This window comes from Salmo salar, chromosome ssa11, assembly GCF_905237065.1.
Source record: "Salmo salar chromosome ssa11, Ssal_v3.1, whole genome shotgun sequence".
NCBI classification, from domain to species: Eukaryota; Metazoa; Chordata; class Actinopteri; order Salmoniformes; family Salmonidae; genus Salmo; species Salmo salar.
In genome coordinates, this window is record NC_059452.1 from 53,738,772 (window position 1) to 53,758,820 (window position 20,049).

Below are 20,049 nucleotides of genomic sequence, written 5' to 3' on the forward strand. Positions count from 1 at the left end.
AAGGTTGTTAGTCACATCTCAGACTATAGAAGGCTGTTAGTCACATCTCAGACTATAGAAGGCTGTTAGTCACTTCTCAGACTATAGAAGGCTGTTAGTCACATCTCAGACTATAGAAGGTTGTTAGTCACTTCTCAGACTATACTGTTAGTCACATCTCAGACTATAGAAGGCTGTTAGTCACATCTCAGACTATAGAAGACTGTTAGCCACATCTCAGACTATACTATTAGTCACATCTCAGACTATAGAAGGCTGTTAGCCACATCTCAGACAATACTGTTATTCACATCTCAGACTATAGCAGGCTGTTAGTCACATCTCAGATTATAGAAGGCTGTTAGTCACATCTCAGACTATAGAAGGCTGTTAGCCACATCTCAGACTATAGAAGGCTGTTAGTCACATCTCAGACTATAGAAGGCTGTTAGTCACATCTCAGACTATAGAAGGTTGTTAGTCACATCTCAGACTATAGAAGGTTGTTAGTCACATCTCAGACTATAGAAGGCTGTTAGTCACATCTCTGACTATAGAAGGCTGTTAGTCACATCTCAGACTATAGAAGGTTGTTAGTCACATCTCAGACTATAGAAGGATGTTAGTCACATCTCAGACTATAGAAGGCTGTTGTTCAAAGAAACAAACTTTTTTGATACTGGTCCCCCCCATGACAATGTAACCCACGACCCTGGTGTAGTCAGCACCAAGCTCTACCAACTGGACCACCGAAGATCTGTCATCTGATAGGTAGTTGCAGTCTGTGTGGTCTGTTAAAGGTGATAACCCTTCTCTGCCCATATCATTGGGTAACTCACACACCCACAGTGGGGTCTTGCCTAATCCCCTGTTCTCTGTTTGTGGTTTACCCGGTCACACAACAGACATCAGGGCTCTCTGAGGCATCAGTCTGTGGCAGGATTCTCTCTCTCTCTCTCTCTCTCTCTCTCTCTCTCTCTCTCTCTCTCTCTCTCTCTCTCTCCAAGTCCATACTTGTCATTCCAATCTCCTTTGCATTAGCGTAGCCTCTTCTGTAGCTTGTCAACTATCTGTCTGTCTATCCCTGTTCTCTCCCCTCTGCACAGGCCATACAAACGCTCCACACCGCGTGGCCGCTGCCACTCTAACCTGGTGGTCCCAGCGCGCACGACCCACGTGGAGTTCCAGGTCTCCGGCAGCCTCTGGAACTGCCGGTCTGCGGCCAACAAGGCTGAGTTCATCTCAGCCTATGCTACCCTCCAGTCCCTAGACTTCCTGGCACTGACGGAAAAATGGATTACCACAGATAACACTCCTACTGCTCTCTCCTCGTCTGCCCACGTGTTCTCGCATACCCCTAGAGCATTGAGCCAGCGGGGTGGTGGCACTGGAATCCTCATCTCTCCCAAGTGGACATTCTCTCTTTCTCCCCTGACCCATCTGTCTATCTCCTCATTTTAATTCCACGCTGTCACAGTTACCAGCCCTTTCAAGCTTAACATCCTTATCATTTATCGCCCTCCAGGTTCCCTTGGAGAGTTCATCAATGAGCTTGACGTCTTGATAAGTTCCTTTCCTGAGGATGGCTCACCTCTCACAGTTCTGGGTGACTTTAACCTCCCCACGTCTACCTTTGACTCATTCCTCTCTGCCTCCTTCTTTCCACTCCTCTCCTCTTTTGACCTCACCCTCTCACCTTACCCCCCTACTCACAAGGCAGGCAATACGCTTGACCTCATCTTTACTAGATGCTGTTCTTCCACTAATCTCATTGCAACTCCCCTCCAAGTCTCCGACCACTACCTTGTATCCTTTTCCCTCTCGCTCTCATCCAACACTTCTCACTCTGCCCCTACTCGGATGGTATTGCGCCGTCCCAACCTTCGCTCTCTCTCTCCCGCTACTCTCTCCTCTTCCATCCTATCATCTCTTCCCTCTGCTCAAACCTTCTCCAACCTATCTCCTGATTCTGCCTCCTCAACCCTCCTCTCCTCCCTCTCTGCATCCTTTGATTTCCTCTGTCCCCTATCCTCCAGGCCGGCTCGGTCCTCCCCTCCTGCTCCGTGGCTCGACGACTCACTGCGAGCTCACAGAACAGGGCTCCGGGCAGCTGAGCGGAAATGGAGGAAAACTCGCCTCCCTGCGGACCTGGCATCCTTTCACTCCCTCCTCTCTACATTTTCCTCTTCTGTCTCTGCTGCTAAAGCCACTTTCTACCACTCTAAACTCCAAGCATCTGCCTCTAACCCTAGGAAGCTCTTTGCTACCTTCTCCTCCCTCCTGAATCCTCCTCCCCTCCCCCTCCTCCCTCTCTGCGGATGACTTCGTCAACCATTTTGAAAAGAAGGTTGACGACATCCGATCCTCGTTTGCTAAGTCAAACGACACCGCTGGTCCTGCTCACACTGCCCTACCCTGTGCTTTGACCTCTTTCTCCCCTCTCTCTCCAGATGAAATCTCGCGTCTTGTGACGGCCGGCCATCCAACAACCTGCCCACTTGACCCTATCCCCTCCTCTCTTCTCCAGACCATTTCCGGAGACCTTCTCACCTCGCTCATCAACTCATCCTTGACCGCTGGCTACGTCCCTTCCGTCTTCAAGAGAGCGAGAGTTGCACCCCTTCTGAAAAAACCTACACTCGATCCCTCCGATGTCAACAACTACAACAAATCCCTTCTTTCTTTTCTCTCCAAAACTCTTGAACGTGCCGTCCTTGGCCAGCTCTCTTGCTATCTCTCTCAGAATGACCTTCTTGATCCTAATCAGTCAGGTTTCAAGACTGGGCATTCAACTGAGACTGCTCTTCTCTGTGTCACGGAGGCTCTCCACACTGCTAAAGCTAACTCTCTCTCCTCTGCTCTCATCCTTCTAGACCTATCTGCTGCCTTTGATACTGTGAACCATCAGATCCTCCTCTCCACTCTCTCCGAGCTGGGCATCTCCGGCGCGGCCCACGCTTGGATTGCGTCCTACCTGACAGGTCGCTCCTACCAGGTGGCGTGGCGAGAATCTGTCTCCGCACCACGTGCTCTCACCACTGGTGTCCCTCAGGGCTCTGTTCTAGGCCCTCTCCTATTCTCGCTATACACCAAGTCACTTGGCTCTGTCATATCCTCACATGGTCTCTCATATCATTGCTATGCAGATGACACACAATTAATCTTCTCCTTTCCCCCTTCTGACAACCAGGTGGCGAATCGCATCTCTGCATGTCTGGCAGACATATCAGTGTGGATGACGGATCACCACCTCAAGCTGAACCTCGGCAAGACGGAGCTGCTCTTCCTCCGGGGAAGGACTGCCCGTTCCATGATCTCGCCATCACGGTTGACAACTCCCTTGTGTCCTCCTCCCAGAGTGCTAAGAGCCTCGGCGTGACCCTGGACAACACCCTGTCGTTCTCCACTAACATCAAGGCGGTGACCCGATCCTGTAGGTTCATGCTCTACAACATTCGCAGAGTACGACCCTGCCTCCCACAGGAAGCGGCGCAGGTCCTAATCCAGGCACTTGTCATCTCCCGTCTGGATTACTGCAACTCGCTGTTGGCTGGGCTCCCTGCCTGTGCCATTAAACCCCTACAACTCATCCAGAACGCCGCAGCCCGTCTGGTGTTCAACCTTCCCACGTTCTCTCATGTCACCCCGCTCCTCCGCTCTCTCCACCGGCTTCCAGTTGAAGCTCACATCCGCTACAAGACCATGGTGCTTTCCTACGGAGCTGTGAGGGGAACGGCACCTCCGTACCTTCAGGCTCTGATCAGGCCCTACACCCAAACAAGGGCACTGCGTTCATCCACCTCTGGCCTGCTCGCCTCCCTACCTCTGAGGAAGCACAGTTCCCGCTCAGCCCAGTCAAAACTGTTCGCTGCTCTGGCACCCCAATGGTGGAACAAGCTCCCTCACGACGCCAGGACAGTGGAGTCAATCACCACCTTCCGGAGACACCTGAAACCCCACCTCTTTAATAAGGAATACCTGGGATAGGATAAAGTAATCCTTCTAACCCCCCCCCCTTAAAAGATTTAGATGCACTATTGTAAAGTGGTTGTTCCACTGGATATTATAAGGTGAATGCACCAATTTGTAAGTCGCTCTGGATAAGAGCGTTTTCTAAATGACTTAAATGTAAATGTAAATGTAAATTCAATTCAAGGGGTTTTATTGGCATAGGAAACATGTGTTTACATTGCTAAAGCAAGTGAAGTAGATAATATACAAAAGTTAAATAGACAATAAAAATGAACAGTAAACATTATTACACTCACAGAAGTTCCAAAAGAATAAAGACATTTCAAATGTCATATTATGTCTATATACAGTGTTGTAACGATGTACAAATAGTTCAAGTACAAAAGGGAAAATAAATAAGCATAAATATAAGTGGTATTTACAATGGTGTTCGTTCTTCACTGGTCGCCCTTTTCTTGTGGCAACAGGTCACACATCTTGCTGCTGTGATGGAACACTGTGGTATTTCACCCACTAGATATGGGAGTTTATCAGAATCGGGTTTGTTTTCAAATTCTTTGTGGATCTGTGTAATCTGAGGGAAATATATGTCTCTGATAAAGTCATACATTTGGCAGGAGGTTAGGAAGTGCAGCGCTCTCCCTCTCTCTCTCTCTCTGTCTCTCTCTCTCAATGTCTCTCTCTCACCTCCACGTGGTAGTTCCTGTTGAAGAACAGGTCTTAGTGCGTGGTAGTTCCCGTTGAATTGCATGGCTTAGTGCATGGTAGTTCCTGTTGAAGAGCAGGTCTTAGTGCATGGTAGTTCCTGTTGAAGAGCAGGTCTTAGTGCGTGGTAGTTCCTGTTGAAGAGCAGGTCTTAGGGTAGTTCCTGTTGAAGACCAGGTCTTAGTGCGTGGTACTTCCTGTTGAAGAGCAGGTCTTAGTGCGTGGTACTTCCTGTTGAAGAGCAGGTCTTAGTGCGTGGTAGTTCCTGTTGAAGAGCAGGTGTTAGTGCGTGGTACTTCCTGTTGAAGAGCAGGTCTTAGTGCGTGGTAGTTCCTGTTGAAGAGCAGGTCTTAGTGCGTGGTAGTTCCTGTTGAAGAGCAGGTCTTAGTGCATGGTAGTTCCCATTGAAGAGCAGGTCTTAGTGCGTGGTAGTTCCCATTGAAGAGCAGGTCTTAGTGCGTGGTAGTTCCTGTTGAAGAGCAGGTCTTAGTGCGTGGTAGTTCCTGTTGAAGAGCAGGTCTTAGTGCATGGTAGTTCCTGTTGAAGAGCAGGTCTTAGTGCATGGTAGTTCCTGTTGAAGAGCAGGTCTTAGTGCGTGGTACTTCCTGTTGAAGAGCAGGTCTTAGTGCGTGGTAGTTCCTGTTGAAGAGCAGGTCTTAGTGCGTGGTAGTTCCTGTTGTAGAACAGGTCTTAGTGCGTGGTAGTTCCTGTAGTAGTGATGTAGGAGTTCTGTCAGTCCAGTAGAGCCGAACTTAATGACATCCGACTGATGTTATATCTGCTCACTACAAGTGAACAATGAACACATAGATTATAAGAGCCATTTGGGTCTGTTCAGAAGATAGAGATAGAGAGGGTAGACAGGGTAGAGAGAGTAGAGAGGGTAGAGAGGATAGAGAAGGTAGAGAGGGTAGAGAGGGTAGAGATAGAGATGATAGAGAGGGTAGAGAGGGTAGAGAGGATAAGGAGGATAGAGAGGGTAGAGAGGGTAGAGATAGAGATGATAGAGAGGGTAGAGAGGGTAGAGAGGGTAGAGATAGAGATGATAGAGAGGGTAGAGAGGGTAGAGATAGAGATGATAGAGGGGGTAGAGAGGGTAGAGAGGGTAGAGAGAATAGAGAGGTTAGAGAGGGTAGAGATAGAGAGGGTAGAGAGGATAGAGAGGGTAGAGAGGATAGAGAGGGTAGAGAGGGTAGAGAGGATAGAGAGGGTAGAGAGGGAAGAGAGGATAGAGAGGGTAGAGATGATAGAGAGGGTAGAAATAGAGAGGGTAGAGAGGGTAGAGAGGATAGAGAGGGTAGAGAGGGTAGAGAGGATAGAGAGGGTAGAGAGGATAGAGAGGGTAGAGATAAAGAGAGTAGAGAGGGTAGAGAGGGTAGAGATAGAGAGGGTAGATATAGAGAGGGTAGAGAAGATAGAGAGGGTAGAGAGGATAGGGAGGGTAGAAAGGGTAGAGAGGGTAGAGATAGAGAGGGTAGAGAGGGTAGATGTAGAGAGGGTAGCGATAGAGAGGATAGAGATAGAGAGGGTAGAGAGGGTGGAGATAGAGAGGGTAGAGATAGAGAGGTTAGATGGGGTAGAGAGGGTAGAGAGGATAGAGAGGGTAGAAAGGGTGGAGAGGGTGGAGATAGAGACGGTAGAGAGGATAGAGAGGGTGGAGAGGGTAGAGAGGGTAGAGATAGAGAGGGTTGAGAGGGTAGAGATAGAGAGGATAGAGAGAGAGGATAGAGAGGGTAGAGAGAATGGACAGGATAGAAAGGATAGAGAGGGTAGAGAGGGTAGAGAGGGTAGAGATAGAGAGGGTAGAGAGGGTAGACAGGTTAGAGAGGGAAGAGAGGATAGAGAGGGTAGAGACGGTAGAGAGGGTAGAGAGGTTAGAGAGGGTAGAGAGGGTAGAGAGGGTAGAGACGGTAGAGAGGGTAGAGATGGTAGAGAGGGTAGAGAGGATAGAGATAGAGAGCGTAGAGAGGATAGAGAGGGTAGAGAGGGTAGAGAGGGTAGAGATAGAGAGGGTAGAGAGGATAGAGAGGGTAGAGAGGGTCGAGAGGATAGAGAGGGTAGAGATGATAGATAGGCTGGGGAGGATAGATAGGGTAGAGATAGAGAGGGTAGACAGGAAGAGAAGGTAGAGAGGGTAGAGAGGGTAGAGAGGATAGAGAGGGTAGAGAGGATAGAGAGGATAGAGAGGGTAGAGAGGGTAGAGAGGATAGAGAGGGTAGAGAGAATAGAGAGGGTAGAGAAGATAGAGGGTAGAGAGGATATAGAGGATAGAGAGGGTAGAGAGGATAGAGATGGTAGAGATAGAGAGGGTAGAGATAGAGAGGGTAGAGAGGATAGAGAGGGTAGAGAGGCTATAGAGGGTAGAAAGGGTTGAGAGGGTAGAGATATAGAGGGTAGAGAGGGTAGAGATAGAGGGTAGAGAGGATAGAGAGGGTAGAGAGGGTAGAGATAGAGAGGATAGAGATAGAGAGGGTAGAGAGGGAAGAGAGGGTAGAGAGGGTGGAGATAGAGAGGGTAGAGAGGGTTGAGAGGGTAGAGATAGAGAGGGTAGAGAGGGTAGAGAGGGTAGAGAGGGTAGAGAGGATAGAGAGGGTAGAGATGTTAGAGAGGGTAGAGATAGAGAGCATAGAGAGGGTAGAGAGGATGGAGAGGATAGAGAGGTTAGAGAGGGTAGAGAGGGTAGAGATAGAGAGGATAGAGATAGAGAGGGTAGAGCGGATAGAGAGGGTAGAGAGGATGGAGAGGATAGAGAGGATAGAGAGGGTAGAGAGGGTAGAGAGGGTAGAGATAGAGGGTAGAGAGGGTAGAGAGGATAGAGAGGGTAGAGAGGGTAGAGATAGAGAGGGCAGTGGTAGAGAGGGTAGAGAGGATAGAGAGGATAGAGAGGGTAGAAAGGATAGAGAGGGTAGAGATAGAGAGGGAAGAGCGGGTAGAGATAGAGAGGGTAGAGAGGATAGAGAGGGTAGGAAGGGAAGAGAGGGAAGAGATATAGAGGGTAGAGAGGGTAGAGAGGGTAGAGATGTTAGAGATAGAGAGGGTAGAGATAGAGAGGGTAGAGAGGATAGAGATAGAGAGGGTAGAGAGGATGGAGAGGATAGAGAGAATAGAGAGGGTAGAGAGGGTAGAGAGGGTAGAGAGGATAGAGAGGTTAGAGATAGAGAGGGTGGAGAGGGTAGAGGTAGAGAGGGTAGAGATAGAGAGGGTAGAGAGTGTAGAGAGGATAGAGAGGGTAGAAAGGGTAGAGAGGGTAGAGATAAAGAGGGTAGAGAGCGTAGAGATAGAGAGGATAGAGAGGGTAGAGAAGGAAGAGATAGTAGAGAGGGTAGAGAGGGTAGAGAGGGTAGAGAGGGTAGAGATAGAGAGGGCAGTGGTAGAGATGGTAGAGAGGGTAGAGAGGATAGAGAGGGTAGAGAGGATAGAGAGGGTAGAGAGGGTAGAGAGGGTAGAGAGGATAGAGAGGGTAGAGAGGGTAGAGAGGAAAGAGAGGGTAGAGATAGAGAGGGTAGAGAGGGTAGAGAGGGTAGAGAGGATAGAGAGGTTAGAGAGGATAGAGAGGGTAGAGAGGATAGAGAGGGTAGAGATAGCGAGGATAGAGAGGGTAGAGAGGGTAGAGAGGATAGAGAGGGTAGAGATAGATAGGGTAGAGATGGTAGAGAGGATAGAGAGGGTAGAGAGGATAGAGAGGGTAGAGATAGAGAGGGTAGAGAGGGTAGAGAGGATAGAGAGGGTAGAGAGGGTAGAGAGGATAGAGAGGATATAGAGGGTAGAGAGGGTTGAGAGGGTAGAGAGTGTAGAGAGGATAGAGAGGGTAGAGAAGATAGAGAGGGTAGAGAGGGTAGAGAGGGTAGAGACGGCAGAGAGGATAGAGAGGGTAGAGATAGAGAGGATAGAGAGGACAGAGGGTAGAGAGGGTAGAGAGTATAGAGAGGGTAAAGAGGGTAGAGAGGGTAGAAAGGGTAGAGAGGGTAGAGATAGAGAGGGTAAAGAGGGTAGAGAGGATAGAGAGGGATAGAGAGGGTAGAGAGGGTAGAGAGGGTAGAGAGGATGTAGAGATAGAGAGGATAGAGAGGGTAGAGAGGGTAGAGAGGGTAGAGAAGATAGAGAGGGTAGAGAGGGTAGAGAGGATAGAGAGGATAGAGAAGGTAGAGAGGGTAGAGAGGGTAGAGAGAATAGAGAGGGTAGAGAGGGTAGAGAGTATAGAGAGTATAGAGAGGGTAGAGAGTGTAGAGAGGATAGAGAGGGTAGAGAGGATAGAGAGGGTAGAGAGGGTAGAGAGGGTAGAGAGGGTAGAGAGGATAGAGAGGGTAGAGAGGGTAGAGAGGATAGAGAGGGTAGAGATAGAGAGGGTAGAGAGGGTAGAGAGGGTAGAGAGGGTAGAGAGGATAGAGAGGGTAGAGAGGATAGAGAGGGTAGAGATAGCGAGGATAGAGAGGGTAGAGAGGGTAGAGAGGATAGAGAGGGTAGAGATAGATAGGGTAGAGATGGTAGAGAGGATAGAGAGGGTAGAGAGGATAGAGAGGGTAGAGATAGAGAGGGTAGAGAGGGTAGAGAGGATAGAGAGGGTAGAGAGGGTAGAGAGGATAGAGAGGATATAGAGGGTAGAGAGGGTTGAGAGGGTAGAGAGGGTAGAGAGGATAGAGAGGGTAGAGAAGATAGAGAGGGTAGAGATAGAGAGGATAGAGAGGGTAGAGACGGCAGAGAGGATAGAGAGGGTAGAGATAGAGAGGATAGAGAGGACAGAGAGGGTAGAGAGGGTAGAGAGTATAGAGAGGGTAGAGAGGGTAGAGAGGGTAGAAAGGGTAGAGAGGGTAGAGATAGAGAGGGTAAAGAGGGTAGAGAGGATAGAGAGGATAGAGAGGGTAGAGAGGATAGAGAGGATAGAGAGGGTAGAGAGGGTAGAGAGGATAGAGAGGGTAGAGAGAATGTAGAGATAGAGAGGATAGAGAGGGTAGAGAGGGTAGTGAGGGTAGAGAAGATAGAGAGGGTAGAGAGGGTAGAGAGGATAGAGAAGGTAGAGAGGGTAGAGAGGGTAGAGAGAATAGAGAGGGTAGAGAGGGTAGAGAGTCTAGAGAGTATAGAGAGGGTAGAGAGGGTAGAGAGGATAGAGAGGGTAGAGAGGGTAGAGATCGAGAGGGTAGAAATAGAGAGGGTAGAGGGGAAAGAGAGGGTAGAGATAGAGAGGGTAGAGAGGGTAGAGAGGAAAGAGAGGGTAGAGAGGGTAGAGAGGGTAGAGAGGGTAGAGAGAATAGAGAGGATATAGAGGGTAAAGAGGGTAGAGAGGGTAGAGAGGATAGAGAGGATGGAGAAGATAGAGAGGGTAGAGATAGAGAGGGGAGAGAGGGTAGAGATAGAGAGGGTAGAGAGGGTAGAGAGGATAGAGAGGGTAGAGAGGGTAGAGAGGGTAGAGAAGATTGAGAGGGTAGAGATAGAGAGGATAGAGAGGTTAGAGAGGGTAGAGAGGATAGAGAGGGTAGAGATAGAGAGGATAGAGAGGATAGAGAGGGTAGAGACGCTAGAGAGGATAGAGAGGATAGAGAAGGAAGAGAGGATAGAGAGGGTAGAGATGGTTGAGATAGAGAGGGTAGAGAGGACAGAGGGTAGAGAGGGTAGAGAGTATAGAGAGGGTAAATAGGGTAGAGAGGGTAGAAAGGGTAGAGAGGGTAGAGATAGAGAGGGTAAAGAGGGTAGAGAGGATAGAGAGGATAGAGAGGGTAGAGAGGGTAGAGAGGGTAGAGAGGATGTAGAGATAGAGAGGATAGAGAGGGTAGAGAGGGTAGAGAGGGTAGAGAAGATAGAGAGGGTAGAGAGGGTAGAGAGGATAGAGAGGATAGAGAAGGTAGAGAGGGTAGAGAGGGTAGAGAGAATAGAGAGGGTAGAGAGGGTAGAGAGTATAGAGAGTATAGAGAGGGTAGAGAGTGTAGAGAGGATAGAGAGGGTAGAGAGGATAGAGAGGGTAGAGAGGGTAGAGAGGGTAGAGAGGGTAGAGAGGATAGAGAGGGTAGAGAGGGTAGAGAGGATAGAGAGGGTAGAGATAGAGAGGGTAGAGAGGGTAGAGAGGGTAGAGAGGGTAGAGAGGATAGAGAGGGTAGAGAGGATAAAGAGGGTAGAGATAGCGAGGATAGAGAGGGTAGAGAGGGCAGAGAGGATAGAGAGGGTAGAGATAGATAGGGTAGAGATGGTAGATAGGATAGAGAGGGTAGAGAGGATAGAGAGGGTAGAGATAGAGAGGGTAGAGAGGGTAGAGTGGATAGAGAGGGTAGAGAGGGTAGAGAGGATAGAGAGGATATAGAGGGTAGAGAGGGTTGAGAGGGTAGAGAGGGTAGAGAGGATAGAGAGGGTAGAGAAGATAGAGAGGGTAGAGATAGAGAGGATAGAGAGGGTAGAGACGGCAGAGAGGATAGAGAGGGTAGAGATAGAGAGGATAGAGAGGACAGAGGGTAGAGAGGGTAGAGAGTATAGAGAGTAAAGAGGGTAGAGAGGGTAGAAAGGGTAGAGAGGGTAGAGATAGAGAGGGTAAAGAGGGTAGAGAGGATAGAGAGGATAGAGAGGGTAGAGAAGATTGAGAGGATAGAGAGGGTAGAGAGGGTAGAGAGGATAGAGAGGGTAGAGAGAATGTAGAGATAGAGAGGATAGAGAGGGTAGAGAGGGTAGTGAGGGTAGAGAAGATAGAGAGGGTAGAGAGGGTAGAGAGGATAGAGAAGGTAGAGAGGGTAGAGAGGGTAGAGAGAATAGAGAGGGTAGAGAGGGTAGAGAGTCTAGAGAGTATAGAGAGGGTAGAGAGGGTAGAGAGGGTAGAGAGGATAGAGAGGGTAGAGAGGGTAGAGATCGAGAGGGTAGAAATAGAGAGGGTAGAGGGGAAAGAGAGGGTAGAGATAGAGAGGGTAGAGAGGGTAGAGAGGAAAGAGAGGGTAGAGAGGGTAGAGAGGGTAGAGAGGGTAGAGAGAATAGAGAGGATATAGAGGGTAAAGAGGGTAGAGAGGGTAGAGAGGATGGAGAGGATGGAGAAGATAGAGAGGGTAGAGATAGAGAGGGGAGAGAGGGTAGAGATAGAGAGGGTAGAGAGCATAGAGAGGGTAGAGAGGGTAGAGAGGGTAGAGAGGGTAGAGAGGGTAGAGAGGATAGAGAGGGTAGAGAGGGTAGAGAGGGTAGAGAAGATTGAGAGGGTAGAGATAGAGAGGATAGAGAGGTTAGAGAGGGTAGAGAGGATAGAGAGGGTAGAGATAGAGAGGATAGAGAGGATAGAGAGGGTAGAGACGCTAGAGAGGATAGAGAGGATAGAGAAGGAAGAGAGGATAGAGAGGGTAGAGATGGTTGAGATAGAGAGGGTAGAGAGAATAGAGATGGTAGAGAGGGTAGAGAGGGTAGAGAGGATAGAGAGGGTAGAGAGGGTAGAGAGGGTAGAAAGTGTAGAGAGGATAGAGAGGATAGAGATGGTAGAGAGGGTAGAGAGGGTAGAGATGATGGAGAGGATATAGAGGGTAGAGAGGGTAGAGAGGGTAGGGAGGATAGAGAGGATAGAGAAGATAGAGAGGGTAGAGATTGAGAGGGTAGAGAGGGTAGAGAGAATAGAGATGGTAGAGAGGGTAGAGAGGATAGAGAGGGTAGAGAGGGTAGAGAGGGTAGAAAGTGTAGAGAGGATAGAGAGGATAGAGATGGTAGAGAGGGTAGAGAGGGTAGAGATGATGGAGAGGATATAGAGGGTAGAGAGGGTTGAGATTGAGAGGGTAGAGAGGGTAGAGAGAATAGAGATGGTAGAGAGGGTAGAGAGGATAGAGAGGGTAGAGAGGGTAGAGAGGGTAGAAAGTGTAGAGAGGATAGAGAGGATAGAGATGGTAGAGAGGGTAGAGAGGGTAGAGATGATGGAGAGGATATAGAGGGTAGAGAGGGTAGAGAGGGTAGAGAGGATAGAGAGGATAGAGAAGATAGAGAGGGTAGAGATTGAGAGGGTAGAGAGGGTAGAGAGGATAGAGAGGGTAGAGATAGAGAGGGTAGAGACGGTAGAGAGGATAGAGAGGGTAGAGATAGAGAGGATTGAGAGGATAGAGATGGTAGAGAGGGTAGAGAGGATAGAGAGGGTAGAGAGGGTAGAGAGGGTAGAGAGGGTAGAGAGTGTAGAGAGGGTAGAGATAGAGAGGGTAGAGAGGGTAGAGAGGATAGAGAGGGTAGAGATAGAGAGGATAGAGAGGGTAGAGAGGGTAGAGAGGGTAGAGATAGAGAGGGTAGAGAGGGTAGAGAGGATAGAGAGGGTAGAGAGGGTAGAGAGGGTAGAGAGGATAGAGATAGAGAGGATAGAGAGGGTAGAGAGGGTAGAGAGGGTAGAGAGTGTAGAGAGGATAGAGAGGATAGAGATGGTAGAGAGGGTAGAGAGGGTAGAGAGGATGGAGAGGGTAGAGAGGGTAGAGAGGGTAGAGAGGAGGGTAGAGAGGGTAGAGAAGATAGAGAGGGTAGAGAGGGTAGAGAGGGTAGAGAGAATAGAGATGGTAGAGAGGGTAGAGAGGATAGAGAGGGTAGAGAGGGTAGAGAGGGTAGAGAGTGTAGAGAGGGTAGAGAGGATAGAGAGGGTAGAGAGGGTAGAGAGGGTAGAGATGATAGAGAGGATATAGAGGGTAGAGAGGGTTGAGATTGAGAGGGTAGAGAGGGTAGAGAATAGAGATGGTAGAGAGGGTAGAGAGGGATAGAGAGGGTAGAGAGGGTAGAGAGGGTAGAGAGGGTAGAGAGGATAGAGAGGATAGAGAGGGTAGAGAGGGTAGAGAAGATAGAGAGGATAGAGAGGGTAGAGAGGGTAGAGAGGGTAGAGAGGGTAGAGAGGATAGAGAGGATAGAGAGGGTAGAGATTGAGAGGGTAGAGAGGGTAGAGAGGATAGAGAGGGTAGAGATAGAGAGGGTAGAGAGGGTAGAGAGGATAGAGAGGGTAGAGATAGAGAGGATTGAGAGGATAGAGAGGGTAGAGAGGGATAGAGAGGGTAGAGAGGGTAGAGAGGGTAGAGAGGGTAGAGAGTGTAGAGAGGGTAGAGATAGAGAGGGTAGAGAGGGTAGAGAGGGATAGAGAGGGTAGAGATAGAGAGGGTAGAGAGGGTAGAGAGGGTAGAGAGGATAGAGAGGGTAGAGAGGGTAGAGAGGATAGAGAGGGTAGAGAGGGTAGAGAGGGTAGAGAGGATAGAGATAGAGAGGGTAGAGAGGGTAGAGAGGGTAGAGAGGATAGAGAGGGTAGAGATAGAGGATAGAGAGGATAGAGAGGGTAGAGAGGGTAGAGAGGGTAGAGAGGATAGAGAGGGTAGAGAGGATAGAGAGGGTAGAGAGGGTAGAGATAGAGAGGGTAGAGAGGATAGAGAGGGTAGAGAGGGTAGAGAGGGTAGAGAGGATAGAGAGGGTAGAGAGGGTAGAGAGGGTAGAGAGGGTAGAGAGGATAGAGAGGGATAGAGAGGGTAGAGAGGGTAGAGAGGGTAGAGAGATAGAGAGGATAGAGAGGGTAGAGAGGGTAGAGAGGGTAGAGAGGGTAGAGAGGGTAGAGAAGATAGAGAGGGTAGAGATAGAGAGGGTAGAGAGGGTAGAGAGGATAGAGAGGGTAGAGAGGGTAGAGAGGATAGAGAGGGTAGAGAGGGTAGAGAGGGTAGAGAGGATAGAGAGGATAGAGAGGGTAGAGAGGGTAGAGAGGGTAGAGATGGTGGAGAGGATAGAGAGGGTAGAGAGGGTGAGGATTGAGAGGGTAGAGAGGGTAGAGAGAATAGAGAGGGTAGAGAGGGTAGAGAGGATAGAGAGGGTAGAGAGGGTAGAGAGGGAAGAGAGTGTAGAGAGGATAGAGAGGATAGAGAGGGTAGAGAGGGTAGAGAGGGTAGAGAGGATAGAGAGGGATAGAGAGGGTAGAGAGGGTAGAGAGGGTAGAGAGGATAGAGAGGGTAGAGAGGATAGAGAGGGTAGAGATTGAGAGGGTAGAGAGGGTAGAGAGGATAGAGAGGGTAGAGATAGAGAGGGTAGAGAGGGTAGAGAGGATAGAGAGGGTAGAGATAGAGAGGGTAGAGAGGATAGAGAGGGTAGAGAGGGTAGAGAGGATAGAGAGGGTAGAGATGGTAGAGAGGGTAGAGAGGGTAGAGAGGGTAGAGAGGGTAGAGATAGAGAGGGTAGAGAGGGTAGAGAGGATAGAGAGGGTAGAGATAGAGAGGATAGAGAGGGTAGAGAGGGTAGAGAGGGTAGAGAGGGTAGAGAGGGTAGAGAGGGATAGAGAGGGTAGAGAGGGTAGAGAGGGTAGAGAGGGATAGAGAGGGTAGAGAGGGTAGAGAGGGTAGAGAGGGTAGAGAGGGTAGAGAGGATAGAGAGGGTAGAGAGGATAGAGAGGGTAGAGAGGGTAGAGATAGAGAGGGTAGAGAGGGTAGAGAGGATAGAGAGGGTAGAGAGGGTAGAGAGGATAGAGAGGGTAGAGAGGATAGAGAGGGTAGAGAGGGTAGAGAGAGAGGTAGAGAGGGTAGAGAGGGTAGAGAGGGTAGAGAGGATAGAGAGGGTAGAGATAGAGAGGATAGAGAGGGTAGAGAGGGTAGAGAGGGTAGAGATAGAGAGGGTAGAGGGGATAGAGAGGGTAGAGATAGAGAGGGTAGAGAGGGATAGAGAGGGTAGAGAGGGTAGAGAGGGTAGAGAGGGTAGAGAGGGTAGAGAGGATAGAGACGATAGAGAGGGTAGAGATAGAGAGGATAGAGAGGGTAGAGAGGGTAGAGAGGGTAGAGAGGGTAGAGATAGAGAGGGTAGAGAGGAGAGAGAGGTAGAGAGGATAGAGAGGGTAGAGAGGGTAGAGAGGGTAGAGAGGGTAGAGAGGGTAGAGAGGGTAGAGATAGAGAGGGTAGAGAGGATAGAGAGGGTAGAGAGAGGGTAGAGAGGGTAGAGAGGGTAGAGAGGATAGAGAGGGTAGAGAGGGTAGAGAGGGTGGAGAGGATGGAGAGGGTAGAGAGGGTAGAGAGGGTAGAGAGGGTAGAGAGGATAGAGAGGGATAGAGAGGGTAGAGAGGGTAGAGAGGATAGAGAGGGTAGAGAGGGTAGAGAGGGTAGAGAGGATAGAGATTATAGAGAGGGTAGAGAGGGTAGAGAGGGTAGAGAGGGTAGAGAGGATAGAGAGGATAGAGAGGATAGAGAGGGTAGAGAGAGAGGGTAGAGAGGGTAGAGAGGGTAGAGAGGGTAGAGAGGGTAGAGAGGATAGAGAGGGTAGAGAGGATAGAGAGGGTAGAGAGGGTAGAGAGGGTAGAGAGGGTAGAGAGGATAGAGAGGGTAGAGAGGGTAGAGAGGGTAGAGAGGGTAGAGAGGATAGAGAGGGTAGAGAGGGTAGAGAGGGTAGAGAGGAAGAGAGGGTAGAGAGGGTAGAGAGGGTAGAGAGGGTAGAGATGGTAGAGAGGGTAGAGAGGGTAGAGAGGATAGAGAGGGATAGAGAGGATAGAGAGGGTAGAGAGGGTGGAGAGGATAGAGAGGGTAGAGAGGAGAGAGGGTAGAGAGGATAGAGAGGGTAGAGAGGGTAGAGAGGGTAGAGAGGGTAGAGAGGGTAGAGAGGGTAGAGAGGGATAGAGAGGGTAGAGAGGATAGAGAGGGTAGAGAGGGTAGAGAGGGTAGAGGTAGAGAGGGTAGAGAGGGTAGAGAGGATAGAGAGGATAGAGAGGGTAGAGAGGGTAGAGAGGATAGAGAGGGTAGAGAGGGTAGAGAGTGTAGAGAGGATAGAGAGGATAGAGAGGGGAGAGAGGAAAGAGAGGGTAGAGAGGATAGAGAGGGTAGAGAGGATAGAGAGGATAGAGAGGGTAGAGAGGGTAGAGAGGGTAGAGAGGGTAGAGAGGGTAGAGAGGGTAGAGATAGAGAGGGTAGAGAGGGATAGAGAGGGTAGAGAGGGTAGAGAGGGTAGAGAGGATAGAGAGGGTAGAGAGGGTAGAGAGGGTAGAGAGGATAGAGAGGGTAGAGAGGGTAGAGAGGATAGAGAGGGTAGAGATAGAGAGGGTAGAGAGGGTAGAGAGGGTAGAGAGGGTAGAGAGGGTAGAGAGGGATAGAGAGGGTAGAGAGGATAGAGAGGGTAGAGATAGAGAGGATAGAGAGGGTAGAGAGTGGTAGAGAGGATAGAGAGGGTAGAGATAGAGAGGGTAGAGAGGGTAGAGAGGATAGAGAGGGTAGAGAGGATAGAGAGGGTAGAGAGGGTAGAGAGGGTAGAGAGGGTAGAGAGGGTAGAGAGGGTAGAGAGGGTAGAGATAGAGAGGGATAGAGAGGGTAGAGAGGGTAGAGAGGATAGAGAGGGTAGAGATAGAGAGGGCAGAGAGGGCAGAGAGGAAAGAGAGGGTAGAGAGGGTAGAGAGGGCAGAGAGGGATAGAGAGGGCAGAGAGGGCAGAGAGGGTAGAGAGGGTAGAGAGGATAGAGAGGGTAGAGAGAGAGGAAGAGAGGGTAGAGAGGCAGAGAGGGCAGAGAGGACAGAGAGGGTAGAGATAGAGAGGGTAGAGAGGGTAGAGAGGACAGAGAGGGCAGAGAGGACAGAGAGGGTAGAGAGGCAGAGAGGACAGAGAGGGTAGAGAGGGCAGAGAGGACAGAGAGGGTAGAGAGGGTAGAGAGGACAGAGAGGGCAGAGAGGGCAGAGAGGGCAGAGAGGGCAGAGAGGACAGAGAGGATAGAGAGGGCAGAGAGGGCAGAGAGGACAGAGAGGACAGAGAGGGCAGAGAGGGCAGAGAGGGCAGAGAGGATAGAGAGGGCAGAGAGGAGAGGCAGAGAGGGACAGAGAGGGCAGAGAGAGAGGCAGAGAGGGCAGAGAGGGCAGAGAGGGCAGAGAGGGCAGAGAGGGCAGAGAGGGCAGAGAGGGCAGAGAGGAAAGAGAGGGCAGAGACAGAGAGGACAGAGAGGGCAGAGAGGGCAGAGAGGACAGAGAGGCAGAGACAGAGAGGGCAGAGAGGGAAGAGAGGGCAGAGAGGCAGAGAGGGCAGAGAGGGACAGAGAGGGCAGAGACAGAGAGGGCAGAGAGGGCAGAGAGGGACAGAGAGGGCAGAGAGGGCAGAGAGGGCAGAGAGGACAGAGAGGGCAGAGAGGGCAGAGAGGGCAGAGAGGGCAGAGACAGAGAGGGCAGAGAGGGCAGAGAGGGCAGAGAGGACAGAGAGGGCAGAGAGGGCAGAGAGGGCAGAGAGAGAGAGGGCAGAGAGGCAGAGAGGACAGAGAGGGCAGAGAGGAGAGAGGGCAGAGAGCAGAGAGGGCAGAGAGGACAGAGAGGCAGAGAGGGCAGAGAGGGTAGAGAGGGCAGAGAGGACAGAGAGGGCAGAGAGAGACAGAGAGGGCAGAGAGGGCAGAGAGGGCAGAGAGGGACAGAGAGGGCAGAGAGGGCAGAGAGGATAGAGAGGCAGAGACAGAGAGGGCAGAGAGGGCAGAGAGGATAGAGAGGGCAGAGAGGGAGAGAGAGGGCAGAGACAGAGAGGGCAGAGAGGGCAGAGAGGACAGAGAGGGCAGAGAGGGCAGAGAGGGCAGAGAGGGCAGAGAGGACAGAGAGGGCAGAGAGGGCAGAGAGGGCAGAGAGGCAGAGAGGGCAGAGAGGGCAGAGAGGACAGAGAGGGCAGAGAGGACAGAGAGGGCAGAGAGAACAGAGAGGGCAGAGGACAGAGAGGGCAGAGAGGGCAGAGAGGACAGAGAGGGCAGAGAGGGCAGAGAGGACAGAGAGGGCAGAGAGGCAGAGAGGGCAGAGAGGACAGAGAGGGAAGAGAGGGTAGAGAGGACAGAGAGGGCAGAGAGGACAGAGAGGGCAGAGAGGGCAGAGAGGGCAGAGAGGGACAGAGAGGGCAGAGAGGAGAGAGAGGCAGAGAGAGAGAGATAGAGAGGGCAGAGAGGGCAGAGAGGACAGAGAGGGCAGAGACAGAGAGGGCAGAGAGGGCAGAGAGGACAGAGAGGGCAGAGAGGACAGAGAGGGCAGAGAGGGCAGAGAGGGCAGAGAGGGCAGAGAGACAGAGAGGGCAGAGAGGGCAGAGAGGGCAGAGACAGAGAGGGTAGAGAGGGCAGAGAGGACAGAGAGGGCAGAGAGGCAAGAGAGGGCAGAGACAGCAGAGACACAGAGGTAGAGAGGGCAGAGACGACAGAGAGGACAGAGACAGAGAGGGCAGAGAGGGCAGAGAGGGAGAGGCAGAGAGGGCAGAGAGGGCAGAGAGGGCAGAGAGAGAGAGGGCAGAGAGGGCAGAGAGGACAGAGAGGGCAGAGAGGGCAGAGAGGGCAGAGAGGAGAGAGAGGGCAGAGAGAGGCAGAGAGGGCAGAGAGGGCAGAGAGGGCAGAGAGGACAGAGAGGGCGAGAGAGGGCAGAGAGGGCAGAGAGGGCAGAGAGCAGAGAGGGCAGAGAGGACAGAGAGACAGAGAGGGCAGAGATAGAGAGGGCAGAGAGACAGAGAGGGCAGAGAGGGCAGAGAGGGCAGAGAGGGCAGAGAGGGAAGAGAGGCAGAGAGGACAGAGAGGGTAGAGAGGACAGAGAGGGCAGAGAGGACAGAGAGGCAGAGACAGAGAGGACAGAGAGGGCAGAGAGGACAGAGAGGGCAGAGAGGGCAGAGAGGGACAGAGAGGGCAGAGAGCAGAGAGGGCAGAGAGGCAGAGAGGGCAGAGAGGGCAGAGATAGAAGATAGAGAGGGCAGAGAGGGCAGAGAGAGATAGAGAGGGCAGAGAGGGCAGAGAGGACAGAGAGGGCAGAGACAGAGAGAGGACAGAGAGGGCAGAGAGGACAGAGAGGGCAGAGAGAGAGAGGGCAGAGAGGGCAGAGAGGGCAGAGAGGAAGAGAGGGCAGAGAGGATAGAGAGGACAGAGAGGGCAGAGAGGGCAGAGAGGGCAGAGAGGGCAGAGAGGACAGAGAGGCAGAGAGGACAGAGAGGGCAGAGAGAAGAGAGGGCAGAGAGGGCAGAGAGGACAGAGAGGGAAGAGAGGACAGAGAGGGCAGAGAGGGCAGAGAGGACAGAGAGGGCAGAGACAGAGGACAGAGAGGGCAGAGAGGGTAGAGAGACAGAGAGAAGAGAGAGGGCAGAGAGGGCAGAGAGGAGAGGGCAGAGAGGGCAGAGAGGACAGAGAGGGCAGAGACAGAGAGGGCAGAGAGGGCAGAGAGGCAGAGAGGACAGAGAGGGTAGAGAGGGCAGAGAGACAGAGAGGGCAGAGAAGGCAGAGAGGCAGAGAGGGCAGAGACAGAGAGGGCAGAGAGGCAGAGAGGGCAGAGAGGGCAGAGAGGGACAGAGAGGGCAGAGAGGATAGAGAGGGCAGAGAGGGCAGAGAGGGAGAGACAGAGAGGGCAGAGAGGGCAGAGAGGACAGAGAGGGCAGAGAGGGCAGAGAGGGCAGAGAGGGCAGAGAGGGCAGAGAGGGCAGAGAGGGACAGAGAGGGACAGAGAGGGCAGAGAGGAGAGAGAGGGCAGAGAGGACAGAGAGGGCAGAGAGAAAGAGA